Source organism: Zonotrichia albicollis, chromosome 6 (genome assembly GCF_047830755.1).
Source record: "Zonotrichia albicollis isolate bZonAlb1 chromosome 6, bZonAlb1.hap1, whole genome shotgun sequence".
NCBI classification, from domain to species: Eukaryota; Metazoa; Chordata; class Aves; order Passeriformes; family Passerellidae; genus Zonotrichia; species Zonotrichia albicollis.
Window position 1 is genome coordinate 25735943 of NC_133824.1, and position 17339 is coordinate 25753281.

General features: G+C 41.1%; 1 long non-coding RNA gene across 1 annotated transcript in view; it reads right to left on the reverse strand.

The window, feature by feature from the left end:
• LOC113459595 (uncharacterized) overlaps positions 1–17339 on the reverse strand; it is a 70533-nt gene that overhangs the window by 29949 nt on the left and 23245 nt on the right. The gene's annotated exons all lie outside the window — the stretch shown is intronic.

The following is a 17339-nucleotide window of genomic DNA, read 5'->3' on the forward strand; positions in this document are numbered from 1 at the left end:
AGAGACTATTACAGGAGAAACTGGGAAGGGCAAAAAGCAGAAGGAACCCACAGCTGTGATAAATATTACTGCAGGCCCTCAAGGCGCATGCTGAGGCATGGCTGAGCAGCTATGAGCTGTGGGCAGCAGAGCTCCCAGGGGTCCTGGACTCCCACAGATTCTGCCTTCTGTGCTGTGCTTCTCCCTCCCAGTCTTTTCCAGTCTTTTCTTCCCTCTTTGACTCTGCCCCCTGGTACATCCTCAGTGAGTCTCTAGCTGCACACTTGTGCCTGCACTGCACCAGGCCACCTTCTCAGTTTTTCCTATTTATGGTTGATTGTAAGGCACAAAATTGCTGTATTTAAAATGCATTTATATATCCTTGCATGAGTTTGATTATATTTTGTTCAAGGCAGAAGTGAATTTATCCCCTAGTTGTGTAGTTATCATTTGTCCCCAAGAAATCCCCATCAATTGCATATTTCTGTCAGAGATATTGCAGCCATGAACATCACCAGATTTCTCTTAAATAACTTCCAGATTAGTTAAATATTAGCTATCACTGTGGCATGTTGAGAACTTTTACTCAGAAATAATTTCTGCTCAGTCACTGCAATTTTTTTTAAAATTATTTCCCAACCTGTTCACACTTTCCTAGGTGCCCTCATTGCTCCCTTTACAGAAATTCTAGGAGTGCCGATGCAAGGAAAATATGGAAAATATGAGTACTTAGTAATGGATGAGCCTATCAATTTGACTATGTGGTTCAGCCACACCCTGCTCAGATTGGACAGCTAACAGCTTCAAAAGCACATATTAGGTCTTCATCAGATTTCCAGCTTTGACCATTATTGCATCTAGAAAACACATGGATTCAAATTTTAATCTGTTCCCATTTTGATGAACATGTGTTCATTCTGCAGCCTTTAGCCCATCAGCTTTGAGAAAATTCAGGTGGGACCAACAGTCCAGCAATGGGATTTTTAACTCTCTATTTGGTGGGAAGCCATTTGCCCCTTCAAAAGGTTCAACTGTCCCCCAGGTGCACAGTTTTCTGTAATAATGTTTACAATTCTTGTAGCATGCCAGATGGCCTGTATCAGGCTCATCTGTGTTTCTTGGCTTGGAAATGTGTACTGTAAATAACTTCAGGGATTTTTCTTTCTTATTCCTGAGGCAGGTTTATCCTTTGACTGTAAATTCAGTTCCTGGGCTAACTCAGCAGCCAAAATGCAATTTTTGCAGTTTTTTGCACCTATTGCTCTGCACGAAGCAATATAAATTCTTGATAGTCATTAAAAACAACCCCCAACCAGTGTACCAGTACAGCAATTTCCCTTCCATCAACAGTTTTCAAAGTATCTGTGGCAAAACACAGTCATTCATACAGAGAGGCAACTCTAATTTGAGCATAAGGAGGTATCTTTTAAAACTCTGGAAATGTCAGTTAGAAAGTTATTTCCTTGAATAATAGCCCAGTTCTGCTTTATTTCTTGACTCTATCTGAGTGCAGTGCATTTTAGGGCTGCTTCCAGATATCCTATGCTGAATAATATACATAAATAACTGTGAAGAACCACATATACACCAGTCTGCAAAATTTGACTGCTCAGGTTTTTGAAATTTCTGCCTCAGATCTAGCTGTGTTTAATCACTCTTGCCCATACTGACAGGTGTTTTCACAGGAATATCTTCAGATATTTCAGTGCTGCTGGGCATACTTGCCAGCTTTTTTTGTTCTCTCAGAATTAAGAGAAACTCTTTGTTCAGAGGCAGTGGAGGCTATTTTGGTTTCCTCTTATGGCTCTTTTTTTGATGCATCTGGAATTTCTTATTACTCTTGATACCTATGTCTTCTCACATTTCATTATAACTACTGCAGAATAACCACCTGATCTAAGTAATCTCCCTGTCTGCCTTATCCATTATTGTTGGCTAAAAAGGGTTTTACTGGGACAACTTTTCATCTCAGACAGCTGTTGCTACATTTCTTTATCACAGCACAGTTTTACTTTGTAGGAGGTCCGGGGTTTTGTGGCTGTGGAAAAATGGCTGGGGTAAAATCAGAGAAAATCTAGAAGCTCTATTCATATCCTACCAGAAGTTATAATGGTATGGAAATTATAGGATAAAATGCAGTTTATTCTACCTGTATGGAATATGGTTGGCATGCTCAAAACCTATTCCTGTTCCTTGAAACCTATTCCACAATGATTCTCCATGCCCACAATCTGCAACCATAGCACCTGCTAAGGGGAGCGGAACGAGGGTGGAGCAGAGTGCGGATACTGTGGCCAGGCTCTACAGAAAGCCTTGCAGGGAGGGGAATGGAAGGTGCTTTTTAGCTCGTGAACTGCATAGCACCTGTCAGCCAGGGCAGAGAGGACAAGATATCTTGCTCCTGAGCCAACAGCTGGGAAGAAATTGCTCTCCTCAGAGGAACCTGGTTCATTGGAACCTAATTGTAACACTAACGCACACCTCTGTGCCAAAGTTACTCACCCCTCACTGAGCATGCGCTCTATATTTTATTGGCTCTTCAGCAGTGAAGCAACAGAATTTTACACCAATCGGTAACAAATGTATATATGATTGGAGTCACTCAAGCTCCATCTAAACGTAAAGAAATAGTATTATACTAAGTTGAGAGTGGGAAGAATTCAGGGAAGACTCCTTTGTAACTACTGGGATCGGCTGACCTGACAGGCTGAACCTGTCTTCCCGCCCATAGGGGTGCCCATTGGATAAGAACCATGAGTGCTGAATACTTTTAGGGGGGATCAGAGCTTGTCTGTATTGCTTTGAATATGCTTTTGCAGTCAGATACTACCACTGACTATCCTCAAATCTTTACCTGTCACAATTTTCTATTAATAAAGAGAGTTGTTCTGTAAATTTCTAGTGTGAGACCTTCCCAGTGCTGGCAGTTGGATTAGCCAACACCAACTCTGAATGTCTACAAGGAATACTGTCATTAGTTTTGGCTGTAATACTATTTTTGCTGTGCATAGTTGTATGGAAACCTAAATTTTGAGGATAGCAAATCAATAGATTGGATTTGTTATGTTATTCTATTCATAATATGACAATGCAATTCCTCTTGGCTCATAATCAAGGTACAGAATGGCAATGGTCCCCAAGGTCATGTTAAATATACAGCAAGAGTTGGGGTCCCACACAAAAGTAAGGCCAACCTGAACCTTGTTGGGGTTGTACATGAAGATTAATTATATCTCACAAGTGAGTGGGATGGAAAAGGAACTCATGACAACCATGATATTTCTGAAATACCAGGGCTTCAAGCAATGCCTGGGAAAGAAATAAAAATAGGGTGCAGAGCAATCAATGGGTCTACTCATGAAAAACCCACTGAAATTAAAATCAACCACATTGATTTTACTAAACCAAGTAACAACAAGAAATCCTGTTACAATTTTACTTTTACACAGCATGTGCTTGCATTTTTTTATGGGAAAAACAGGGTGTAGAACTGTCATTTGATTTCGTAACTGTAGAACACAAACTGTGAAATTTATGTACAATGGGGTAGCCATGGATAGAAGAACATGTGCTTGTAGACATATCTATGCCTGGCCTAATTTATTAGTAGTGGCACTACAATATAACATCTTATTTTATAAGCTAGAGTGGATCATCACAGATAAGAGTGAAAATCAACACATTCCATCTCTAAAGGGAATGAAAGAAGACATCACCTTGATAGGATGCTTAATTCAAAGTAATGCTAAATGCCTAACAATTGTTGTCACATTGTTGTGAGTTATGTCGAGTAAATAAGTGTTGTAAACTATGCCAAAGAGAAAAACAACATACATACCTGCTCTTTTAAGCATGAATGCTGGCATACCTTGAAAATATCCCATCCAATGCTTGTGACGTGTGTCTCTAGACAGACCCCAACTCTTGATTGAGCTTGGGCCTTCTTCAACAAGAATTTGAAATTCTTGCTGAAGAGCCATACTTAATAACTAAGCCTCCTGTTGAACTGTCTCCTCACATCTACACTATTTTCCTTACTTAATCAAAAATACAGGTCAACAGCAGCTGCTGTTCAGCCCAACATGGTTCCTCAAGTAAGCTGAGCTGTTAATGCAGAATAATGTTTCCACAGTTTTCCTCTGCAGGATGGACAGCATGGTTGCATGAAGAAGCCCTCCCTTCTTCCTGGCAAACCAGTAGGGATGTGACTGGTGTTCTGGGAATAGGATTGGGAGCTGTAAATGACATAGACTCTGAGGTGTTAATGAGCAAACTTGTCACAATAATTAGGGACCTAAATAAACTGAAACACCCTCTACAATCTTCCCTTGGGTGTGGGGAGCTAATCAATGGTTTCTAAGGGACATATTAACTCAGTGGGAGGGAATTAATGAAGAAGATCCTCCACTTATCACAGATGCACTTAGCATAGTTCCAACCAATGTTTCTTTAGCTCTCAGTTGTATCCAAGCTCAACTGTGGATGCAATCAATGACAGCTCCAGTCACAAGGGAAGGTGAAGAAGGTACCTTACCTGTTGAAATTCAAAAGGTAATTTGGGATAACATTATTCAATTTGAAAATAAATGCCAGTCCTGGTGGTATCTAGACATTCTACCTATGATCCCATCTGCAGCACAGCCAGTTTTTGTTTCACCAATCCACAGTACTTCAGTATACAAAATATACTAAGTCATTGCAATCGGATTAAATCACAATGGAACTATACTCTGTCCTCTGGAGTGTGGAGTATGGGTCCAAAAGTAAGTGGCAGACTATTGATGTAAATGCTTGCATTGTATGAGAGCAAAAAGGATTCCATTGTGAAAGTAGCACCATCAAAGCTCAAAACCAAATGTTTGTTATTTTTAGATTCATCCTAATAAAAACCTGGAAACAAAAACTTTCTTATTAATGCCTATCACAATATGGAAGAAATACAATGTGTGATGGAGCAGGAGAAGAAAGATGGAGAACACCAATGTTGGGACACTCTTTTTGGATAGTCACCAACAGCTACTGGAATTCTCAACCAAGTGCTTCACCCTGTTGCCATTTTGTTGATATTAATACTATTGCTTTTTGTTCCAAAAATTGTAGTGTATGTTAAAGTTTGGATGATTATGAAACAATTAGCCAATTAGCTACCCCCACTAATACTAGACTATCCAAGGGTCCATGTGTAGTAAGTTTCCACTTGTCAACATAACCAGTGGTTCATCAGGTTGTATACTTGCAGACTGATTAGGGTGGACAGTACCTAGGTTTTCCTGGAATCAACTGTTGCAAATGTATATTGGTGAGGTCTTCCACTGGGGTTGTACCACTAATCCTAGGTAGATTTACAATGTTATTGTTTCTTCTTGACTTTGTTTATTTTATTTTTTTCTGCCTGTCTTTCCATCACTGTAGGTGGCTATAGTGCCATTCTTGTTCTCTCTCACTGACTTCCAGAATGGAAATATTCTGGAAACGGAGTTCAGAATCCAGTTCCCAGAACATCTAGGCACCTAAGCTTCAGGGTTTTTTACTAATACCCCCTTTGCTCAGTAGTTCAGCAGCAGAATGGCACATTCGTTTTGACAGCTCTTCCCTTCCCCTTTGTCCTGTGGTTTACACAGTGGAATAAAGGAAAAAACCAAAAGTGACAATCTTAAAGGCAGCCTGAGCAGCAAGCCACCACCATGGGAGGGGAATAAGAGGGATTTTGCTGCAGGGGAAACAGGCTTATGGCAGGAATGAGTCCATGTGCTTCAGTGATGAAGGCTGGAGTTATTTTCAGCAGAGTTGTTTCTCACGTTACTTCTCCTTAGCTATTTAGCCATCAGGGAATAGCAGCCTGTCAGAGTCAGCTCTCTCCTGGGTTGTTATGAAAACAGCAAATGCCATCATTGGTTTTTCTCTTTGGGTGAAAGAAGTGTTCAGTAAATAGTGTCTCCACCTAAGGCAAATTTTATATTCTGTTGAGAGGTAACCATCACTCTCTTGTTCTCTTTCATCAATTCACAATATATTAAACAGGAAAACCAGTAGCAACGTACATAGCACCTTTCATTTGATGAATGCCAAGGCTTTACAGGATAGTTTCCCCTCCTATTGAAGCACAGCCTTACAAAGCACCCAGCAATCTTATAAATGCTATATGGTAGGAGATGAAACACAAAAGTGCTGAGTCTAAACTAGGCTAGCAATTACTTGTTTGTTGAACAGATCTTAGCAGTGGGCAGAATTTACAGCCTCAGTCACAAATCTTCTGAATAACCAAAAAAATCCAACCCATCCATTTTGAAATTGTCCTGCAGAAATCCACACAACAATCTAAAGTTCAGACTTCACAGTCCATGTTTTACTTAAACTGCTACTAAATGATTTCACGTTAATTGCGTTTGTGTCGCAATAAACATGAAATCTGATTTAAGCTGGGAAATGGCATGAACTCTAGTAATGATGTTGAAATAGACAACTCTCCACTAAGGATCAGCCACACCATTGTGCTTACTTGCAAAGACTGTACTTAAAATGAAAAGACACTAGGTAACATAAAACAATGCACTTGTGAAAACAGTAGTTCATAGCAATGAGCTAGTGGTAGCAGAGGTAGATGAAAATCCAAAGCTTATAGCCAAAGTCTTGAATAGATATAAAATAATAAATGTAATCAGCTCCTAATCCTTGTCCTAAAGTTACAGGATCTCCTGTGAAACAAATTGTAAGCTTGCCTGGATAGGTTTACTTGTATGATGTTGATTGCTCATTGTATTTCTGGATTGTTTGTAAAATAAAATTTAGTGTTAGGAACTGCAGAAATGATGAAGAGGTAAATGCAGGAAATAAAAACTACAGGTGAATTTTTATTCATCTCTAATGATGATGATATAAAAGGAAAGACACATCAGAGGAAAGAAGAGCCCATATAATCACAAAAGCTGAAGATGTCAGCTTAGGTCAAAAAAGATAGAAAAATCAAGGGAAACTATTTCCTATTCTAAATAAGTAGAGATATTTTGTCAGGAATGCAGAGTTGAAACCCTGATTTCTTCTGTTTTGTACTGCTCTGCAGGGCCTTCATTATCTGTATCTGAATGAAGACTAATATTGTTGTAGTCCCTTCCAACTGAAACAGTCTTTTCTTCTCTAATAGCAACAGACAGCCATGAAAGCTGCCCATGGCAATTTAGGAGGACGAAGCGGTTGTTGCCAAGATGTGCCTCGCAGGCTGCTGGGACTTGGAAAGCTGGTGCATATGGATAACTACCAGTAACTTCAGCTCATTTGAACTGTTTTTCACATCATGCCTTATAGGTAATTCACACAGGAGTTCTTGGTTCTTCTCCAAAACCACTGCAGAAATTCTTGTTATTTTTGCTTGCTGGCATCTTTCCGTTTATTGGCTGCAGGGTGGGCACAAGGACAAGGGTGTTGGGTCTCTGCCTGACAGACTCATGTGGCTGAGACTATGCTGTCCAGGTGAAGTCTCCACAAGTCACTGGGAAGTAGGAATGTTGGGAGTTTGACTTTTTCCCAGGCTTAAATGTTAAGCAGCACTTTCAGGCTTGGACTGGGAAGCTGCAGGTGTGGAGCTGACTTAGTAGTATTTGATACAGATTGAGGATTTTGGGCAGCTGCTTCTCAAATTTGTAGGGAGAATATAGTTCTTCACTTGTCCTTCTTTCCAGACACCTCAACAGACACAAGAGTAGATATCTCAAGGTTTGGACCTTGCTGAAAGGGTTGTCCCAATATGTACTGCTGGTCTTCCCTTTGCTTGTGCTGGCAGCAGATAAGGACATGGCTCTGCACAAACCTCTCACATTACTCAAACCCCAATTTGTTGGATGCTTCGACTGAAATTTTTTAATGTTAATTTTTATTAACATTAACAACTTTTTTACTGTCAATATTTTAATGTTAACAATTAATCTTGAGGGTCCTGAGGTGAAGTTGTTTACATCTAAATTCAAACCCTTCAGGATCCATGCAGAGCACAGAAAGTTCCAGATGGCTGAATTATAGTACTTTAAACCTTTTTTGTATGCTATGAATAAAGCTTGGTCTGTTTGATCATCCTGCTTCAGCCGGCAGTTGTTAGGGCTAGCTATCTGCCACTGAATGGATTTCTTTTTGCAACATCTTGCTACAGCTGAATTTATTACTGAAGTATTGCTTTTATTACTGTGCTGTGCTCCTCCAAGCCAACAAAGCCAAATGCTGTTGTTAGCTTGAAGAATATAAATTAGCTTTAAAATAACACCTGCAGTCCTTGAGATAAAGCAGAATAAGAGCTGATTATGCTTGGAACTAAGAGGGGTTCCACAAAACTCAGGAACATCTTTCTGCTACTTGTCAAATATTAAAATTTTCATCTTCCAACTGGAAAAATTGCCAGTGACCTGCTGATGAGTAGCAACACATCACTTTAGGAGCCTGACAGTCAACAGTACCTTCACTCTGGAAATCTGACTCAGCTTCTACCACATCCTGTGCTGTGGAACTGAAATTTGAAGTACTGCTGCCATCTGCAGGGGTAGGACTTGATGTCATGTCCATGCTTTATTGCTGAGCTTGTCAGAAACAGAATATTCTCCAGAAACTTGCCCATCAGACATGTCAGACTCCACAGTGATGGCTTTTTGCTGTGTACTGTTCTTTCACAGGCTCCAAAGGTCAGACACCTCCAAACCAAAGTTTCAAAATATATTTCAAAGGGATTCTTTCCATCTGTAGTTGTAATGAAATTGCCATCTGTTATTCTATTTCCCCCTTTATAAGGTACATCTCCCCTGTAAACTTATTTCTAGTACTGCAAAAAAGACCACTACCAGGTCAATATGAAGCCTTGTAAATATGATCAAACATTATTAGAAAGGTTGATACTGGTAGTGCACAAAGCAAGATGCAACTCATACAACCTGTAACAAAAGCAATTGGAATCACTGGCATGAGAATTGCAGCTGTGGTCACGGTGAGGCAGAGGGAACTTGATAACTGGAGGGAAAAAGGATGTATTGAGTATTTGATGTTGAAATTGCACATAAGTCAGTTATGGAGTTAAATGTGAACCTTTTGGATACCAAAATGTGATGAACAACTGAGGATACTGAAAAGGCCCAAAGATCACTGGGCCTGGGGCGGACTCAGCAGCCCAGTTCAGGACTGTAAGATGTAGCAGAGAGTTAAAGATGCAAGGCATGAAGTCCTTTGAACCCTGGGATTACAGAACCTGGCAAAAGTTCCTTGTCAGAGTTTTTCTAGGCATTCATAAAAGAAGTTAAAAGTAATGAGGTCAAACACTTGGATGAGTATGAGTTGCAAATATGACCCCGTTGTGTCTGAGTTGTGAAGACGTAATAAATGATGGAGAGCCCCCACTTGCATGGCAATTAAGAACACTTCTAGTTTTGTATCTGTTTTTATACCGTGGAAGTGATGGTTGAAGAGATCCCATTTTTCCTATCTTGAACAACAAGCACAGAAGACAAATGAACTACTAACTCCCTGTAGACTTCTTGGCATCTAACAGACTGTTTTGCTTCTAATTTGAGGAGTTCAGTTTCGGGTCATTTTGTGTCTCCTCCTGATATTTTCTGAAAGGATTCTCCATCTATTGTACATTCAGTACCAGCACACTTTCACATCAGAGACAATTGTTCAGGATAGGAGGAAAAAGATTTCTCTTTCCTTGAAATGAAGACAGAACTAGAAAGTAATTCTCACCTCCAAATTTTTCTTTCATAACTGGGGTTTTCTTCTTGAAACTGCTTTATTTAATATTTATTTAAATTTATTTTTATAATTTTATAAACAACAGCAGCTTGTGACTGTGACAAACTTGAGCTATAAGAATATTTGAAATTAAAAAGGCTTTAGAATCTCATGATAAGGAATAATTTCCTGCTCTAAATCTGTGTGATGTAATCACTAGGCACTGCAATCTTGAACTGCAGAACAAACTTCATAACAAACCTCATTATCCTTCCCTGTTTATTGGAAATTTTTTAACTTACTCGCTGATTCCTTGGATGAAGGGCAGATGCACCCTCAGCGAGGTCACTGAGCACACAAAGCTGGGAGCAGTGGCCGATACCCCAGAGGGCTGTGCAGCCCTTCAGAACAGGCTGGAGAGATGGGCAGAGAAGAACTGCCTGAGATTCAACAAAGGCAAGTGCAGGGCCTTGCACCTGGGCGGGAATAACCCCATGGGCCAGCACAGACTGAGGGCTGAGCTGCTGGGGAGCAGCTCTGTGGAGAAGGACTGGGGGTCCTGGTGGACAGCAAACTGTCCCTGAGCCAGCAGTGTGTCCTGGTGGGCAAGAAGGACCATGGGATCCTGGGCTGCATTAGGGAGAGCATGGCCAGCAGGTCGAGGGAGGGGATACAATCATGTGCATCCAGATACAATCCTGTGCAATGTGCTTGAGCAGGGAGGTTGGGACAGATGAGTCACTTTTGTCTCTTCCAACCTGACCATTCTGTGATTCTGTGAAATATAGTCAATAGAGTCCTGAAATGATTGACATAAGTGCAGGAATGTTACTGAGCCTTCATCATAAAAAGCTACCTGAGTCCAAAGCAAGGCCAGACCAGTTTGTCTCTAATAAAGGTAAGTAAAACATTCTTAAAAAAAAGTATGTTCTTGCCATTACATGTGTTTAGCTGCCTAGCTGGTGAATTTTGCATCCAAAGATGGATGTGTTGCAATTGCAGTCAGAAGTGTTTGGAAAGAGACTGGATGTACAGGGTATTTATCTTGATCCTGCAGTCATCTTGTGCTCTCACTGAAGTGCTGCATGAAGACAGATGGGGTTAATTCCTGAATGGGAATAAAAGCCACTACTGAAGTGAAGCTGAAATACAGCTTCAATTTGTCAGCTGGAGTGCTGTTGTAACTATACAAATTCAGTGCTAGCCTGGGACAAGTGACCATGAGCCATTCTCAGTCAAATGAAATTTATGGCAAATGGAAAAACAAATCACAAACTGCCTTCTCTCTTATGTAAAATTAAAGGGAATTATTACTCTAGAAGCCATATTAGTTTTGCTTGTCACCCAGAAGATGAGTTGTCTCCCACTTCCAGAAGAGTCCTCTCTAGACCAACACTATATATTGATTTTTGTTATTATCTAAGAAGATAAATCATTCTTATCTGAGCAACCAAAGCAATACTCTGGGATTTCTTTAAAACCCAAGTACTTATCTATGCTAATGCTGCTAGAGAGGGAGAGAAAATTCTTTCTTGCTCTTACAGGAAAAACCTGTTCTTTTTTCTTATCTCTGTTTCATATATGCAGAAAAATCTAACTAAAGCTCAAGACATCTGTAGCAACCAGCTGAAAAAACAAAGCAAGGGCTTCAGAGACTTCAGAACAGAAAGAGCTGTGGAAGTTGGAAACTACTTCCCCTTGCTTGGTCTCTAGCAACTACCTTAGCTTATACAATTCCATAACATCTTTGGGCATATCTTTATCTTGAGAATACAAGATGTAACAAACAGGGCAGAGAAGTTAGAAGACAAACAGGTACCAGGAAGAAAAAATGGAGTTTGTAGTTGTGCTATGCACATACTGTTTCAAGTAGCTGCTTTCACTCTCTAGGTGGTAGTATAATCTCCAAAGACCTTGTTACCCTTTTCTGAGCAACCATGCAATTTGGCTTTATTTTCCAGCCTACAGTTCTTACAAGATTTCTTGCTCTAAGCTAAATTAATACCTTCTGCTGCACAAAGCAAGAACAAGGACTTTTTACACAATGTTGGGACTTTGGGACTGAGCATTTGAAATTCCTAAAAATAACTGAGAGTACATAAAAACAGTAACTGGAGGAGAAGGGTTGGGATTTCTATGAATGTTGGAAAGTCATTAGAATGAGAGATGTTAATGGGGATTTATTAATTGCAGTGCTGCTCTTTGATATAAGTAGCTGCATAGCATTCATGGCCTTTTTCCAGGTTATTTCTCTCGAGCAGTACATCTCAATAAGAACACTAAAAAAGCTCCACTTTCCTGAGGCTAACTGTAAGAAACATCAGTAAGGCATATTTCTTATAAATTCAGCAAGGCTTTTCTGTGTAGTAGCAGCATAGTACTTCAGGGGGAAAAGAAAACAACCAGAAAAACAACCACAAAAAGAAACCTCTTGCAAAATTTTTTTAAATTGTGCTAAAGTCCATTTCCGTGCTCTCAGTCTTCCTGGATGAGAGGTGATTACCAAGCCTGCAGGATTGTTAGAATGGCCAGTGAACTCCATAGACATCAGTATCCTTCTGCCAGGTCACACAGGTAGTGCAGAGGTAGTGAAGCCTGGAATTTCTGGGGTTCAGAGAGCACAGGGAAGCCATAGGCTTCATAGGGCTGAAGATGTCCTGATGAGTCTGCTGGTGTCTTGAATGCCTTCCAACCTCCCACAGGTGGGAAATTCAGAGCTGCTCTTTGTTTCCATCAGGTCACAACAGTCATAGGAACTTGTGAAGTAGAAGAGAACTGCTCCCTGTGTTCACTTCTGAGGCAGTGGCACAACAGCCCCTGTCCCTTCGTGCTTGCCACTGCAGGCACTGATTTATAGAGTCTTGTTTGAGCTAGATCCACCTGGATGTGTACACACACATGAAAATGTGTGTAAAAGGTAATTGGTTTCTGTAACACTCTTTCTCTTGACAGGATTCACAAATTGGACCTACCCTGAGCGTGGCTCAAGCATTCCCATTCAAAGCAGGCACCGTTCCTGCCAATCTGCTGCTTAAATTGATGCTGCTACTGTGGGCTGTCACTGGCTTCCCCCGGGCTTGGCAAGCACTGTCACTTGGAAGGCAGCAGGCAAATGTCACCACTATCTCATGACAGGATTCCTTTAATCTTTGGCATCCACTCACATGGTTGCTTGCTACTTAATGAGTTGCTCCTAAGCACGCAGTTAAATGGAGTTGTAAGAAACTGAAAGCTCTCATTGCTTCAGCTGTTGCTTTGGCAGGATTTTTTCAGCAGTTTGCTGCCTTTGACAGTGTCTGGAACACATGCTGTTCTCCAGATATGACTGAGGCCAGCCTGAAACTGCAAACTCGTAAATGCAGGTCCTGGATGCATGCTTCAGCCAGTCCCTTCAGCTTTTTCCAAGAGCTGGGCCACAGGCAATTGCATTAAATCCCTTATAAACTTCACTTCATCTATACATGAAACATGCAAACACACATCTGCAAAATAAATGGCACAAAATTAATTTATGCCTAGTGTTTTCTCCACAGGCACTTTTGCTCTGGAGATAATGCAGTATATAGTAGATTAAGCACTGTCTGGGGGACAGTGTGGCTGCCTTGCTAGAGAAAGAAAGTCAAGTGCGATGGAAATCAGCTGAAGAAATAAGAGCCCCATGGTGGTTATATATTGTGCAGGAAAAATGGATTTAATCTGCCATACAGTTACTAAGTGATGCTCCTCAAACACCAGAGCATGGGCCACATCTGTGCTGTGCTTATGTGGTGCTGGTGGGAGCTAACCCACCCTGGGGACCTGGGCCAGCTCTGCTTGCAAACAGCTGTGGCACCTCTGAAACTCCAGTTTAAACAGCAGTTCAGGTACACTGCCCATGGACAGCTGACAAACTACCCTAGTCCGAGGACAATGAGTAGTTTGGGTATCTATTGTCAGTATTCCCATATCTGTGTCCTTTATCTCAGACCTCTCCTACCTCACAATCTCAGCTGCAATGCCCTGCCACCTTTAACTGCTCTTATCTACTTCCTCATGCAATATAACAATTTAAGAGGTGTTTGTTCAACTGTCATCCACTTCCTACACCTTTTCCAAGCTCAGGCGTAGGTATCTCTTAGCTGCTCTGCAGAATTTGTCCAAGGCCTTTGTTGTGTTCTTTAAAATCTCAAAGCCAAATAAAACATCATCCCTTTTACAAGTCAGCAGGCAGGAAAACTCAAAGTCTTAAGACTTTTGTTTAAATAATAATAATGCTATTAAATAATTTACCAGAATTAAGAAAAATTACATCATTCAGGTCAGAGAATTCAAATACTTGGAGACCTCAGTTCTATTTTTTCAAGCCTACAACTGTTTAGTAATAATTTTCTTCTAAAAATAAAGAAGCAATTTTTTGCCATCTATGTTGTTAGTAGCAGCTGTTCAAGAGAAAATAAATCTCTTTCCAATCTTCAGAGCTTTAAAGAATAATCTATTTCAGACAGAAATGGTTTGCTGCTTCATGTTGGGCAGGCTTCCCAAATTTTCAGTTAAAATAATATCACACATTTGCTGGTAAATAACATTGGAAGAGTGTTATTTACAACCTTGTTTTTGAATGCAAATGACACTGTCTGAAGCTGAAAGGTAGTTTCAGCTTTGAATTAATTTACCACTTTGCAGCCAACTAAAGCCCTTGTGCTTCCAGTAAACCCAAATGTTTAAGCAAGTCCTAGGTCTAGTTTAATGAGGTTGAGAAGCTTCTCAGAACATGCTGCTAACACTCAAATACTTGCTAATCACACAACTCATAAGCAAGACAATTCCATTTTTCTGCAACCACTGCCAAAGAAAGAGCAAAATTATTAGCTTTCTGTTAACCTATGTTGACTTTTTATCCAGGAGGATCCAGGGCCATGGACCTCATGCATACTGGCCCCCTCTACCACATGCCTGAGCTTGCCACATGGGGACTGTGCCCACTGCTTTTGCTAAGTGTGCCCATTACTCTGTATGTCCTCAACAAATCTGCCCTGCCCACACCAAGGAAAAGAGGCATGAGAGGAGGTTTTGTGAACCTTTGTTCTTTGTGGGCAATTGTTTGCCACTCTGTGATCTAGAAGGCAGAGGACAAGCTGTGCCCATGTCCTACTCTGCTTATGCACAGTGAGTCCAGCGTGCTGGGGAAAGCAGCTGGGCATCCTGGCAAAATAACAGCTGAGAACAGGCAGCCACTGCCAGCCACAATTGCCTGCTCTCTAGCTGCTTTCCCAGGAACAGCAAAGAGGAAAAAGGGGATCAAGGGCCAGGGGAATCACTCTGCTGTTTACAGCCATGGGATCTAAACTGAGCTCCGTCATGTTGCCAGAACTGTTGTAGACAAACATTTAAGTACAACAGCTCTTATTTTTCTTATTATTTTTGTGGATCACTATGAAAATTAATCATTTGATTTGTTTTATTTCTGAGTTCCTGTGAGGATTAGAGCTGTGAGGACAAATTAGATCAGAGGTCTGCTAGGGCAGCAGATGTTTGCAGGGGGAATGGCTCTGCTTTTATGTTCCTATGGCTGTCTCTGAGGATGAATGTCAGTTACCAATATCACTTCCACCTCTCTGCAGCTGAGGTGGTGTAAGCTGGGAAATTATTTCAGTATTGCTAAATCAAAGAGAACAAAGGTCCTAAGCCACATTGCAAAGGAGCTGCATACATACCATCAAATGAGAAGATTGAGCCTGGGTACGTTTTTATTCCATGCAAAGATGTGCATGGGATACTCCAGGAAGATGTGTGCATGGTAGAGAGTGAAACAGTGTTTCCTACTCTCACAGACATATTTTAGAGCCCACTCTTTCACATCAGTGTTTCTTTAGCAGTTATGACCATAATCCTTCTCCAGATCTGTAGGCTTGCTTGCCTGCCATTCTCCTGGCTCCCGGAAGCTGTGCTCCCCAGTGAGATGCACATCCTGGCTGCAGAAGCTGCTCTGTCCCACACATCTGCTCTTGCTTCCTCTTCACCTTGCATGTGTCAAGGCAAGCTCCTCCACTTCTGCACCTGCCAAACCCAGGCACAACCACATGGTGAACACTACTGGCCTTGCACCATGTCCAGATGACCATAAAGAAAAACCAGCATCATGACCATCTGCCTTGGGAAAAAATGCTGCTTTCCCCAAAACCAACTTTCTCATCTAAATCTGTTCTTAGATGTCAGTTTCTCTCATCTGCCCTGGATGTAGATACTTCCAGAGCACTCCAGTCGATTCTCCTATGTCTCTCTGACGACAGTTTCCAAATTTCAAAAGCCAAACACATCTAACCTTACATGTCTGGCACTATTCAAATGCCTTCAGACGTTCCCAATAGCTCTGCAACATTTCTCAGTCATTTGCTTTTTCCTCGTGTTTTTGAAGAACTTGCCAGGTTAAATGTGAAATCACTCAGTGAAACAGCAGACTGTGCACATTTCTTCACTTTCTGAGACCCAAAAGGCACAACAAAAAGCTATTACTTAGGAAACCCAGTTAGCATCCCTTTCTCTGTGCCTGCTGCTCTGCTGGCAAAGGCTTTGCTGACTCACCAGCTGATTCACACAGGCAGCAGTAGCAGCTTTATTTGGCTTGTGAGGAGCACCACTGTGCCTGTGTGTGGTCCCCTGCAGCCTCAGGCCACACCTATATATAGCTGCTGTCTCTGCCCCTGGTGTGGTCAGCTGGGCACAGCCTCCAGAGGCTCAAGAGTCTGTCTTTTTCACTCACAGAAGGATTCCTTGCTCCTGTTTCATTGCCAATAGCTGCCTACTGGTTGTCGCTCCCCTTCAGTGAACATGCACAGAGCCCAAGAAACCAGATCAGGCCAAGACTCAGTAACTGCATAGGCTCTTATGCAAATAAAATCACTGGCCATAAAACATTCTAAAATAATTTACACATATTCTGGTAAAAGAAACAGGAGTTAGAGCTATGGGGGCACATGCTGTCTTAGTTCAACTTCCTAAAATATTGATATTGGCTTAAAATTTTTTTCATACTACATCAGCCACTAAAAGAGAAGATGCACCTCTCTGCCAGATGGACTGCAATTCTTCAAACAAAACAAAAAAGAAATAAGGGAAAGCTAATCAGTATAGAAGCACAAAATGAGTGGTATGTGTCTCTTGTTTCCATTTCATTCTCTTTTTAGATTTTCTCTTCTGCTTTTCCTAGTTTGTAATGTTTCCACTACTTGCAGCTCTTAAACTGTTTAAATCTTCACCTCAACTATTTTTCTTAGCTTAATGAACTACACAGCTGTTCAATTAATTGAAACATTGAAAAACAATGCTTGGTCCAAAATAGACTGAGCTAAAATTAAGGAATAGTAGGTTCAGCCGGTTAAGTGTGCCCCTTACTTTTCACCTATTTTGTTTTAATAGATTTAGTTTACCAAGGGGCTTGTATTTCTGTGCACAAGCTGACACTGATAGGCTCCAACAGGGTAACTTGACAACACGCACTAACTTGGCTGCCAGCTTTCCCCTTTCTTATCCAAGTTTTTCTCTTACACAGAGGCTGATGGGAATGTCTCATGTCTCAATTTGATGGTGGTCCTCTCAAATTGCAACTCCTAACTGCCCAGCAATATCAAGTGCTTGGATGAAATTGTCCCAGGACAAAATGTTTTAGGAGTCTACTGCAG